Consider the following 13,810-nt stretch of genomic DNA (forward strand, 5'->3'; position numbering starts at 1 on the left):
TTTGACCTAAACTCATGAAAGGATACCATATTCAAAAACTGTAAAGACTTTGGGTAGACAGTAGAAGTAATTAAGGGACATTACCAGCATTTTGGATGCAGAAACTGCAGTGTTCAGTAGATGACCTTGTTGGTTAGCTGAACTCTGACAGTGTGCATCTGTACATGGCAGGGAACTATGAGCTCAAGAGCAGAGAATGTGGCACAGTGCCTTTTATCCAAACTGCAGGGTGAAACCTCTGAAAGACACACATGACCTTTCTATTTACTGAGTACTTTCATTTAAATTTGTCAAAAACCAAAGGTGAAAATTAACTGAACTCAAAAATAAACCAGATATAAATTACCAATCAGAGAATCTTACCCGCTGCCTCTCTCCTTTTCCAGATCACAGCTATCTGTATGTTTGTTTTAAAGGTGTATATATTCAAAATATTACTATTTTCACACTTCTAATCCCCAGTTATTGTTTAAAATTTTGAAAATATCTTATACCACTAAACATAAGCACATACTATTTCCATTCAATTTTCCTGTATGAGAGTTAATGTCTTTAACCTTAGCTTTCAAAGGGCTCTCAGAAAACTGGAAATGGGTGGAGGTAGAGTGTGTAGGACAAAAGGAAGGGGAACAAAGTAGGAAGAACATACCATGATTTGAACCTTGATGGTAGTCGATTAGTTCCTGCTTCTAAAATATCAATTTATGTAGCTAAAGACTTAGAAAAAAAATCTTATTTTCACTGTCTTTTATTAATTTTATGAATTTTAACATCATAGAATCATAGAATCATTAATGTTGGAAAAGAGCACTAAGATAGTGTACTCCAATCATCAACCCATCCCCATCATTCTCACTAACCCATGTCCCTCATTGCCACATCTACACATTTTTCAAACACCTCCAGTGACGGTGACTCCACCTTTTCCCCGGGCAGCCTGTTCCAAAGACTCACCATTCTTTCTAAGAAATTTTTCCTAACATCGAATCTGAACCTCTCCTGATGCAACTTAAAGCCAATCCCTATCATCCTACAACTGTTATCTGAGTGAAGAGGCTGGCACTCACCTTGCCACAATCTCTTTTCAGGGAGTTGTGGAGAATGATAAGGTCTCCCATGAGTTTCTCCTTCACTAGACAATCATCAACCCTTTATCTCAATGGATAGGTTTCTTTTATACATATAATCTATTTAAGAGATCACAATAACAATACCACTGAAACTTAGTAAGAAATTTGAGATACTGATTAAAATTGCTATGTAGGAAAGTCAGTGCTGGTGTGGTGTTCTTTCAAATGGCTCAATTTTTAAATGCAATTTCCAGAAATGTGAAACCTAGCATAAAGCCTAATCCATTATTTTTCAGATCATTACATTTAAGAGAAGTGAAAGTCTTGATTAAGACATCACTTGTGCCTTGATAGCGTTTAATAGTAAAAAATTAGTTGCTATATTTATTTTAATATACTTTCTTCATTAGTTCTTCAGGACATGCTTATTTTCTGCCATTTCTGCCAACTAGAACACACTTGAAGGTCTGAAGGACAAATGAACTCTGTTGGGGTTGAAAAACCCCCATCACTCTTTCATTACTTCTGACAGCAGTAACTAAGGAACAAAAAGGCAAATGTTAATAATGGAATGTCAGTTTGGAGATTTGTCACTAAGTTTTGAATGTCCTTGCCCAGGGTATAATTTTATCAGTGCTCTGACATTCTCTTAACACATTCACTAGAAGAAAAAAAACTCTAACAGAAAAACAGTACAATGTCTGATAAAATAGGAGATGTCTTCCATGAGAAAATATCCAAATACCGTAGTTATTTTAGAATCACAATGGGAACCACAAGGGTTTCTTCAGATTTTGAATCATGCTCTGTCCTAGATTCATGAATCCCTGTAACACCAGAATGTTTCTTCAGAAATGTGACACAAAATCTAGAGAATTTATGGCTATAAAATGTATTATTTGGAGATGCTGGACCACCCAGTAGTTTCACAGGAAAGCCTTCTGCCTCCAACCACTTTTCCTGCAGGTCAGAAGAGCTGGTCCATTTGTTCAGTGAACTCACAGGGGCACTGTTTTCATTTGCTGTTTCAAGTATGCATCTCCAGTATTTCTTGATCAAGTTGACAAAAAGAAAATGATGTATGACTGAAAGCAGTAGTGGGGACAAGCTTATCATATAACTGCTGATCTGGTCCCACCGTTGACCTGACCACTACGTTGACCTTGTCGCACCACCTATAGCTGATGTCAGATCTCAGACTCTCACCTCTGGAGACTTCTCAGGGGTTCTGAAAACAGATAGGAGGTTGGCTTTTCTCTGAATCATATAAATTTTTTGTACTTGCTGTTTTTGTTGCACCTCTCCAGTCTGACTCCACCAGATTAACAGAAAAGAATTGACAAATGAATTACAGACTCTAGAAAAAATGGAAAGAAATTCCTAAAAATCCAAAAGTTAGCAATTAGTTTCTTAAACTTCTTAACCTTAATTTCTGAAATGTTAAATAGCCTTTGCAGTCTGACCCTAACATGACCATTACAAAACTATATTTGTTGAAATGACCCAGAGGAGAAGCGCAATCAACTCATATTCTTTGACAAAGATCATGCAGTCTGAATGCAAAGTATTCCAAAGACCCATCCGGTTGCGTGCTTTACTCCCAAAAATAGGTTAAAAACATCTTTCCTAAACATCCCAGACTGTGCTCTGGTCTCAATCTGCTATGTTGTTTATCTCAGGATGGTGTCTGTTGTTGGGAATCCCCAGAATGTGGCTGTGGGGTTTTCCCACAAGTGTTGTGCTTGCAGAGAGGACTGAAGCTACAGGAGTTCCCATGCATGTGGAAAGGTGCTGCATGAGTCCCGGTAGCTTTGTCCTTGGTAGCAGCATGAGGATCATTGATCTCTGCAAGCATTTTTTTACTTCTGTGTACCAAAACGGAAAGATAACAGGAAGATAGCAAAGAATAATGAACACATAAATTGTCTGTCGTGGCTTCTTATTATTGTTAGGGACAAAACCTACCAATTACTGTGGTTTTGGAGTGAGAGACAAGATGGATGGAACCGTTAGCATTTTCAAGATTACGTACAATTCCTGTGGCTAAATGCCTAAGTGGGCGTAGGTTTACTCAAATATTGTGGTAATTTGTTTGCACGAACACTTTGTCTTCTGAACCAATCATCTAAGTTCTCCTGTTCAGCAACTTCTGTGAATACAAGAAAAATAAAATTGGACAGGCAAAACTTTTTATTTGCTTAATCGTTTAAAAAGCCCAGAGCTTCAGCCTCAAAATGTGTTCTTGCTCTAATAGTGTTTTATAATTGCAGACCCTTGCTCAAGAAGATAAATTTTTCTTGGTTCATAGTACTTTTGCATTCACAGTAGAGCAAAACGATTTTCTGACCAGACATATTAATTACTTCAGGCTTCCTTCTCCTACATGTTGTAATCATGTTTTTCAAATTGTCCTGTCTTAGAGATAAATTATCTTAAATTTTATTTTTTTCATTGTTCTCTTTTTTAACACTGTATGTTTGTTTTTGCTTTTGCAGCTTATTTACCAAAGCAGTTGCTTCTGACTGGTTTACCTCATAAACAGCAGGGCAATTATAAGCAACACCTCTGCTCACACCATGTTTTCTGAGTATCTTGTATAGGACAGTCCAGTTCAGTGCTTATTATTTCAATGTGATTTCTGTGCTTTACATTTCCTTCCCATTTCATATGCTAGTATTTTAAAAATCATTTTTGCCTTTAATTCTTAAAGTAAATACAAACAAAAACAGAGGCTACTCATTATGTGACTTACCTAAAATCCTCTGAAATTTCTCTAGATGTCCAATGACATCAATATACTCCAGATTATTTCTTGAACAGAAATGTTAATGCTCAGTAAGCATCTGTATGTTGAGAAGTTCTGGCAAAATTTGCACTGATTATCATGTAATCATGTAAGTGATCAATCTGTTAAGATCCAAGAACAGAGGATTCTTGCAACACCATACCTGAGTAGCAACAGATGGGGAAAAAAGGTAAAATCTCAGACAGAACTAGTAACAGATAGCAATGACATGTCTTTCAGTGGGAATTATTTGTTTGTTTTTTTTCCAGGCACAAGCATTTTAAATAACCCTCAGTCTAGAGAGTTACCTTGGTTTTGCTGCCATAGAAACATTAAATAACTAGTGTTCAAATAACATTTTTTTTATCAAGAAGTTTCCACTTCAGAAAAATTCTGATCATGTACACATCATAAATAAAATCAGTTTGGGAAGGAAGCGTGTGTCGCACCTTTCCTAGTTGCAGAATTTGCCTCTGTCTCAAAGTCATAATCCCCAAGGAAAGCGTGGTCTGGAAGAACAAAATTCATTGTGGGGAAAGAGGTTTTTTGCTCTGTTAGTTTTATTCTACTCACTAAGTTTATTCAATAGAAATTATGTTTTTGGATGATCAGAAGTGTTCATGAATATTTGTCAAATTGTCCCAGACAATCTTAACAAAAATGTGTTACAGAGTGGAAAGAAGAAAAAAGCAATGACAGAAAAGTTAAAACCTTTCCCTTCAAAACATAAGCTCTCTGACATTTCATTGTAAAGTTTTCATTGCAAAAATCAGTCTTAAAAAGTAATATTTTAAATTGAAGAAAGCTAAGAGATTAACAATAATTATTTGTAATTTTTATTAATAAACTTAGTTGTTGTTTTTTTTCCAACTTTGCATGCAAATCTCTACCATTTTTTATCTTACTCTGTTTTCTACACATTTTAATGACTAAATGAAAATATGATAAAAAAACAGCTACATAAGACTGGAAACGTAAGCCTTGGAAAGATTTCCAGTTTCCAATTTACCCTCATTGCATTGTATGAACATGTATGGAATAATTTATGTAGAACATTAGCAAAATTAGTTATTTTGTAACTAGCTAGGATGAGTCTTGGAGAGTTATACCCCTTGTCACTTAACTAAGACTTAGAAGATATATGTTGTATTTTTAAGTATTCTGAAATGTTTTCTTTGGAAATGTTTGATACACGTAAATATTTAGAGGCATTATTTTTTTTTTTCCCATCAAAATTACATTCTTGGTTTCAGTTGTATAAATTGTTGAAACGAGTATTGAAGAGTTATAAGATAGTATCACTTAATATATCCATTGGTACTATCCTACAGCTGTGATTCTGTGGTTTAGCAAAACATCAAATATTTTACGGAATAAAGTCCAAAATGACACACCCTCTCAGTTCCCTGAAGATCATCAGTTATTGCTACAGAATAAATATAGCCTGTTTGAATGGACTTTATTTATGCCACTGACAAAGATATTCTGACATTGCTAATAATTAAAGTTAATGTGAAGTGTATGCTCTTTTAAGCAATTTTGATATTGCTTAAAATGTCACAAAAATAATTTGCAAATGTATCTTGCATTCATTAGAAAATGTTAGAAATAGCTTCTTCAAATCAGGTAATGATATCTCTAGAGAGCATTCAGTAGGGCTGTAAAAGCATGATCATATACCTCTCAAACTAACAGTATAAAAAATATTTTACTAAAATAATGCAATTGTAGTGAAACTAAATAAAACATGTACATTTCTGATGGTTTTAAATGTTACCATTTAACTACTTATTTTCTTTATCTACCAACTAGCTAGTTTGGTAAAATTGCTCCACAATATTTCTATACTGATTTCTGGCCCAAATGGATTTATCTAGATTTCAGAATATTGAACAGAGCTGAAACTAGTAAGTCTCCTTCTGTTTGTTTGCTGCTAATAATCCTGGAGAAATACTTCTGGCTTTCCCATCTGGAGAGCACATCCAGATGAAGTCTGCTGCATCCTAAATCATCTGTGTGATATTACAGAGCAAGTGCCAACATTTCTTTGGCAGAAGATATCTTCACTGATTTCTTTATGACTTTCCTCAGCCTACAGTAAAGACAGCTGATCTTCAGCTTTCCCAGGAACTGCCAACATAGTGAATTACTGGGTTACTTCTGAGTCCATGCCGAGGTAGTGAAATAGTGCATTGTTTTCATTCAAACTTGAAACCACGCCTTGTGAAATGAAATCTGTTCCTCCACTGAGTGCTTTCAGCTTCTTGTTCTATGCTGTGACTGAAGTTCAGAAATGGAGCCTTGCAGCAGATGGCTTTGGTACTCAGATGTGTCCATATCCCCTAGAATATACAAAATAAGGTGAAACAGGGATTGGAGTTTGTGTATAGGTCTAAGCAGCTGTCAGGGGGAGAAAAGAGGACAGGAGACAACTGAAGGTTAGGTGTGACCTACATCATACTTCTGATCAGAGAACTCTTGACTATCAGCAGTGGCCACTGGAAAGTTGTACCCTAGGAAAGAAAATCATGTTTAGACTTTGTGAAGGGACCAGTGTACATTTTGCGAGCAAACCAAAATGATACATAATTTGAAAGGAATGGAATAGAATAGAACAGAGCAGAACATTTCACTTGGAAGGGACCTTCAAAGATTATCTGGCCCAACAGTAATCCACATAAAATTGATACTGGTCTCAGTGAGAATCCAATCTCTTCTTTGTTGTTAAGTCCATAAGAGAACAAATCAGTGTTTTATTTCATTAATGTTTTGTTTCTATAGAGACATTTAAGAAAGTTAAACTGAATTAACTGAAGATTTAAATTTAAAGCTCACTGAGCAACTTCCGTTAGACATCTCAGTGGGAATACTTGGAAATAGCAAATTTAATTTACTTCTGAACAATCCAAACCACTTAATCCTGAGTGAAACTGTGTGAGCAAAAGTCTACCAAGGTTTAACACATACCAGATATTCATACCTTGAATAAATTTGCTGCTACTTCACAGACAAGCCCTAAAAATTCAACTTTGACAAACAAGTTTAGATTATTCCTTCTGTCATAATAAACCTCGTGGAAAATTCTTACTTTTAGTATATCCTGTGAGTGATGTAGTGTAATGTATTTATAATAAGAAAAGCAAAACTAAAAATTATTACATTTGTCTAGCATCCATGTGTTAACAATTTATAGCAAACAGATTTATTAGTATTCCACAAGGAACATTTTTGTAAAAACATGTAGGGTAAAACATAAAGCCCTACAGGTGAAGTACTTCATCTTTCTTGCATTGGTTAAAGCAGCATTAGGGCTCCATTGTAAGATTTCTCTTGAATTTTTAACATTTCACGAGCCACATAAAAGGTAGAATAAAGAACTTTGTAAGAATTAGTTATAAAGATGGTAGGTTTTTAAGCACGTGTTGCAGTGGGATCATGTGTAAGTTGCCACAGACAAATGAAAAATCTGAAAAGTAATTGAGAAAGTAAATATATAAATGGAAATGGAGTAGGATGGTTAAACAGAAATGGGAATCAGTACCATCTGCTTTTCTTGCAAGAGATTATGGAGAACAGGGTGGCACTCCAAATAGTTTGTATAATACAGGTCCTCTAATCTGATAGTCTTTTCATCTCTCTTGTCCTAGGGAAGAAGATTTAGCTCAGAAACTACAGAGATATTTTAAACCAAGAAGATAATATTTTCTTTCTGAAGAAATTAGTTTCTTAAAAACTATTGGTTGAATACACTAGGGGAAATGTTGCTATGTTGAATTCTTCTTATTAAAATATTTGAAACTCATGAAAATAGTCTGTCTGAAAAGAAGTTTTTCTTTGAAATACGTCATATAGAGTCAGCATTGATTAGGAATTCATAAATAAAACTACATGCAAAGTAGCTGTTTGCCAACATTCTGTAATATGGAAACCTCTGGACCTGTTTTGAAGGCAGAGGAGTTCCTTTTTTAAAAAAGACTGGGTAAAGTCTGTGAACATAATACCTGGCACATGTAACTATTTATACTATTTATAGGTAATAAAAGAAATAAAAGCATGGACTGAAATTAAAAAAACGCCTTAGGGAGCATTTCTGACTGAGTCTCATATCTAACCGTGTATCAGTAACCTACTGACAAGGATGCCCTCTCTGTGTGCCCTTAGACTCTCTCCTTGTCAGCCACTTGGCACCTCCTGACACATTGTCCTTCCTAATATCTTACAGGCACATCTTTGAAGTGCAGATCTTGGAACACCTACTGGTATCATAACTACTGCTATACTGTTCAATGTTCAGACTGAGCTGCTGTATAATGGCATACATTTATCCTTGATGAATCTCACTAATGTCCCACACATGAATTGAAAACATAGATAATGGATGTGATTCCACCTGTGATTTAGGCAGATGTATTTCTTTATGTAAAATATTATCTAACAGTGGAAAGAAAATCAATAAATTACTTGCAGTGTAATAAGTATGGCCAGCAGAAGACATTTGCCACTGAGAATGTGCCCTGCATTGAGAAAAGACTTCACAGCATTCAGATGGAGCACAGATTTTTCAGTTGATTTAAGGGAGGCAAGGGTCACTATTTCTAATTTAGCTGCTGATAAGGAAAGCTAAAATGAGGCAATTGAACATGGTAGAACTTCAGACTTATTTGAAAAAGGCTATTCACAGGCTATCCATACCCTGATCAGTAAGAATGCTTATCCCTGGGATCATGTCAGAGCCTGGTCACAGAGACATCAAAGCAAAATAACTTGGCTCACACTGCAAGCATTATATGGTGCAAAGTTTTACCTACAGTTTTCCAAGGTTCTTGATACTAATGCAAACTACATAAAGACATTTAATAATTCACAAATGTACCTTGCATTCACTTAAAAATACTTGCTTCTGCAAGTTAGGTAATAACATCTCTTCTGAACTGAATAGAATGCCATGTACTGTTCAAACTAAAAAAAGAAGAAAATAAACAATTCAAATATAAATTTATCCTCTAATGAGACATTAAGATTTTCTGTGCATGATCTTGATGTCCTTTTTCCAGACTTATCTCCTAACAGTGTCTGTGGACTTAGGCTCATATGTGGGAGCGGGAATGTCAAAGCAGTTCACCTCCATGGTTTCTACTTCTCTGAGGTGGCTGAAGACACCACATTTTTGACCCTGTAAGAGGTTTCCTAAAATAAGTATTTAGCACTGGAAAACTTTAGGCCTCTTGTTGAGCCGCACCAGAGGCAGGGTGGCACACCTCAGAAATACACTGGGTGGGATGGAAGAATAAGTTGCCACATCACCTGGCACATTGTAATCCACATTGTTTTTAAAAAGTTAAATGTAAAGGACCAAATTATAAATCTGGTCACCTCTTCCTTCCCCTTGCAGGCAGGATGTGACACTAAAATATCCTCCCTCCATACTGTTTCCAGAGTTGCACAAAGTCCCTTTGACTTCAGAAAATCCTTTGCAGACAAGACCCATAGTGCAATTCATCCGAGACAGGCTGAATCTACACACTGAAGCTTGGGATGTTTGAGAAAATACAAATATTAGCACTGACAGAGACCAAGGGACAACTGAGAACTGAAACAGTGCTCTGTCAGACAGATGGCAATTAGCTGAAAATTGAACTTCTTTGCTTCCCTTCTCTTTATTTATTCTCACAATACAGATCATACATTTTTCATGAGAAGAAAATATGTATGCAGATCAGTGCCTGCAGAGAGTGCAACTGGGACTCAAGAACCCAATTTGGACTCAGATACGAGAGTACTCTTTCGAAGCTACTGACTATAATGCAATATTGTAATGGCTTAGAAGTAATATAATGGAATCAGTACTTCATCCTGCTTCTCTAAAGTTATACCATCCCCTAGACTCAAATGAAAACAAAGATCAAGAACAGTGAAAGGCATTTCTCATTTATTCGCATCCCTAGACTGATACTTGTAAATTAGTCTTCACATCTTACCATATTTTACTTGCATTGTATTTGTGTTCATGTTTCTAAAATAGAACAATGAAGACATTTAAATTCTGTGAGAGGCTTTGGATGTCAAGGTCGAACTCAATAAGTTTGATTCATTACTATTCTTCATGTCAATTCCTGCTCATTTCAAAAAACATACCTTAATGTTCATACACAAATGAGTGCAATCTGCAGTGCAGTACAGATACGACTTGGAGTCACATAAGAGCCACAAACATGGAAGACAAAAACTCCACCTCCATACACAGAACACAGGAAGATATACATTAAATTGAAATAATCTAATAAACCAAATAAAAGTTTAAAAATGTTCATAAACACTGCATTGTACCTTGACAGCTGCTTTGAAAAGGGATGGTATAAAGCTTGTATCAAAAATACTCCTGCAATTTTCTTAAAGACTGACAGTTTCTGTCCTCTGTATGGACAGGAATTAAGGTGGTCATTTTTCCAGTTTTGAGCGCAAAAAACCTGTTTCTGAGATGTGCAGACTTATTGATTAATTCATTAGAGGAGATGGAAGGGAAGCAGAGAAAGGAAAGCTTTGTGTTCTTGGTGCTGGTATTGGTCTGAGTGATCTTCAGCATAATTAGGAGAAGCCTTGTACAATGTTTGATTCTTCTTTTCAGAGAAGTTCACTAATTGCAGTTGGAATGTCTGCATTATTTCACTGCAGAACCACTGAATCGGGGATAGGCCTGATGTAAAACTGGTTTTGTTGCCTTTCTCAAGTCTTTCGAATTGTTCATCTTACTATACTTTCTCCCATTACAAAGTTGCTACACATGCAGGACAACAGGAGAATCACTTTCCCGGGTAGTTTTAGTCAGATGGTTTGCTACTGCTAATGCTTCTCCACAAAGATTTAATAGAATTAGTGACAAGAAATGGAAATACATAATGTAATAGAGACTAATAAGCTTATTGTTTTTAACTAATCATATTTTAGGGTTGTTTGTGCAAGGATACATACCCAGGGAGACAAATAAGACAACCTATTAAAACGTGCCAGAACTGTTAATTGTTAGACCAGGCTCAAACCTCTTCAATTTTCAAAATGACTTTTAGAAGCAAAATGGAACAGAACAAAAGTGGTTTACATGAAACGTGTAAGATGTGAATGAGTGTGGTAACTTTCTAAGCATTTGAGAAGTTAGTCCTAGCAAAATTTTCCCTTCATTCTATTCAGCATTTGTAAAAGGAGCTATTATGAATCATGGAATCAGAATCATAGAATGGCCTGGGTTGAAAGGGACCATGGTGATCATCGAGTTTCAACCCCCACCTGCTATGCGCAGGGTTGCCAACCACCAGACAGACCAGGCTGCCCAGAGCCACATCCAGCCTGACCTTGAATGCCTCCAGGGATGGGGGATCCAAACCTCCTTGGGCAACCTGTTCCAGTGCATTACCACCCTCTGAGTGAAAAACTTCCTCCTAATATCTAACCTAAACCTTCCCTGTCTCAGTTTAAAACCATTCCCCCTTGTCCTATCACAATCCACCCTCATAAGCAGCCGTTCCCCCTCCTGTTTATGTGTTCTCTTCAAGTACTGGAAGGCCACAATGAGGTCCCCCCGGAGCCTTCTCTTCTCCGACAACTTTTCCTAAACAAGTCCAGTTCCCTCAACCTTTCCTCATAAAAAAAATTATGCATTTCATTGGTGTCTGTTTGCTCCTGCTTCTGATTTTCTCTACTGAAGACTTTTGTAAGAAACATAGTCTTCAGTATTCATGCATTCTGGTCTCTAAATGATATACAGTCACTTAGTGCAAAATAAGGCAAGAAAAGGAACAAAATTTATAGGTTATAGTTTTCCATCTTTGTAATTGTAGAGCTTCAAAATCTGCTGCATGAAGTAATAGCAGGGCTACATTACTTCTTCTAATAAAGCATTATGAAAGATTCATGTCCATAGGAACTCCCTCACACTATAGCGCAATGGCAGCACAAAGGTGTCTTACTAATAGGGTCATCAGAAGGGTGGTATTTCCTTGAGATTTCATCTGGAAACTTAGTCTGGGTCAAAAGTGAATTTTATCCATTTCTTTGAGAGTCTTGGAATACCTGTAGTTTCATTTGGAGCAGAAGATCAGACTAAGCTTGTGGAAGTCCCAGAGCAATGTCTACAGGGTGTGCCCACTAAGTCCAGCACATTTTAGATATGTCAGTCGTGCATGTTTAAATAATTTCTGCAGTACTTGCATGGTTAGTCAAACATAGCTTCATGTCCTGAACTTGCTGCTTACATATCACAAGCCATATATTCTGCGTTATTCTGACATATTTCTGTCAGATAGAACCTAGACAGAAACAGGAGTATCCTACATTTAAGCTCCTAAGTCATGCATCTTTGTGTTCAAAATTATATGTATGTATACATATATATACATGTGTACACATATGTACATGTATATGCATATATACACATCTATTCATACACATAGGCCTTTTTGATAGCAGTTCTTAAGTTCGGCTAGAAGTTGAGATGCTTTACTCATAACATCATTCTCTAGCAAGTGCCTATGCCCCCAGGCACTTCAATCCTCTAAAAATCCCAGGGATTTCACCCACGAGAAGCAGAGTAGACTTCTGAAGCAGGATTGTAATACAGCTAAAGATAACATGGGAAAAGTATTATTGAGCAAATCTTAACCTTTACTTCCAAGCAATTCTTGGGACCATCTATGAGTCAAGAATTTATTCAGATCTGATTATTTCTAATGTCTCCACCTGGGTCGTAAATTGTTCTGGTTTTCTTCAGCTAAAATTGACCCACTTTGGTCTACTTTACTCTTCTTATCTTTTGTGCTCAAGCCACCTTTTCTGCAGTCTCCGTGCTCATATGTCTGAGTCTCAGCAGTTGTTTTTCAGGCATGTCTCAATACATGCTTTCTGCCTGTGCTCTTTCATACAAATTAGATGGGAATAAGTGGATACAAAATAATATCAGTTTTATAGAAGTGTCAGCAAAAGAATATCTGAGCAGAAAGACTGGGAACTTACTGTGATATTTAAATTACAAGAAATGCAGACAAAATATTTAACTAGAGAAATAATAACAAACATACAAAGGACTGTGATCCACTTGAAAATTGACGTAATTTGCACACTGTTATTGAGTATTTCCACACTTCAGAGCTGATTGTTTGTCCAGAACTGACTGAATTGATCTCTTTTTAGCCTGAAAGATATGCATTTGGAACCCATTAAGAGGAAATAACATTATAATCAACTTGGACTTTACAAAATTAACGAGAGCACAGAAGATAGTTTGAAAGTGGTGCTGAGGCAGAAACAGTGAGGTCCTGAAATGGCTATTTTGATATTGCAATTTACACTTAAAATATATATATACTGAATGACATACCTTTTAAACAGTGTTTTTTAAGGAAAGTGTAATGTCTTTCTTCCTGCTAGTAAAGTTTTTACTGTGTCAGAGCAGTTTAAAACAAACTACTTGTGTATTACAGTCAGGACATTTACAAATTAAGGATGAAATTCTTTGCTGTTTCCTTTCAAAATCTCTATAGAAAATAAGAGAGATGATTGCAATGACTAAGATTTAATAATGTATTACATTTCCTTCTAGCTATTAAAAATAAAATACTGTGCTTCTTTTATTGGGCATGATGCTTTAGTTTCAGATTGAGTTTTTCTGCTTTCTGTTTTCACATATTCTTGCTAAAGAGAATGAGGCCAGGAGCATTTGTTGTATTGGATATGATTCATATGATACATATTCAAAGAACTATAGACTTAAAAAGAAACTTTCTTTAAAGCTTAAGGTCTAAATAACAGAAGAAATGAGGGAATGCAGAATATTCTCTCTTAACATCAACTGAGACTAGCAATCATTAATCAAGATGAAGAACAATTGCAGTGCCTTAGCTATGGAACACAAATCAGGTTTATTCTGGGAGTCTTTTTTCTTTCTTTTTTTTTTTTTTGCAAATGG

The sequence above is a fragment of the Meleagris gallopavo genome, chromosome 3 (assembly GCF_000146605.3).
Source record: "Meleagris gallopavo isolate NT-WF06-2002-E0010 breed Aviagen turkey brand Nicholas breeding stock chromosome 3, Turkey_5.1, whole genome shotgun sequence".
NCBI lineage: Eukaryota > Metazoa > Chordata > Aves > Galliformes > Phasianidae > Meleagris > Meleagris gallopavo.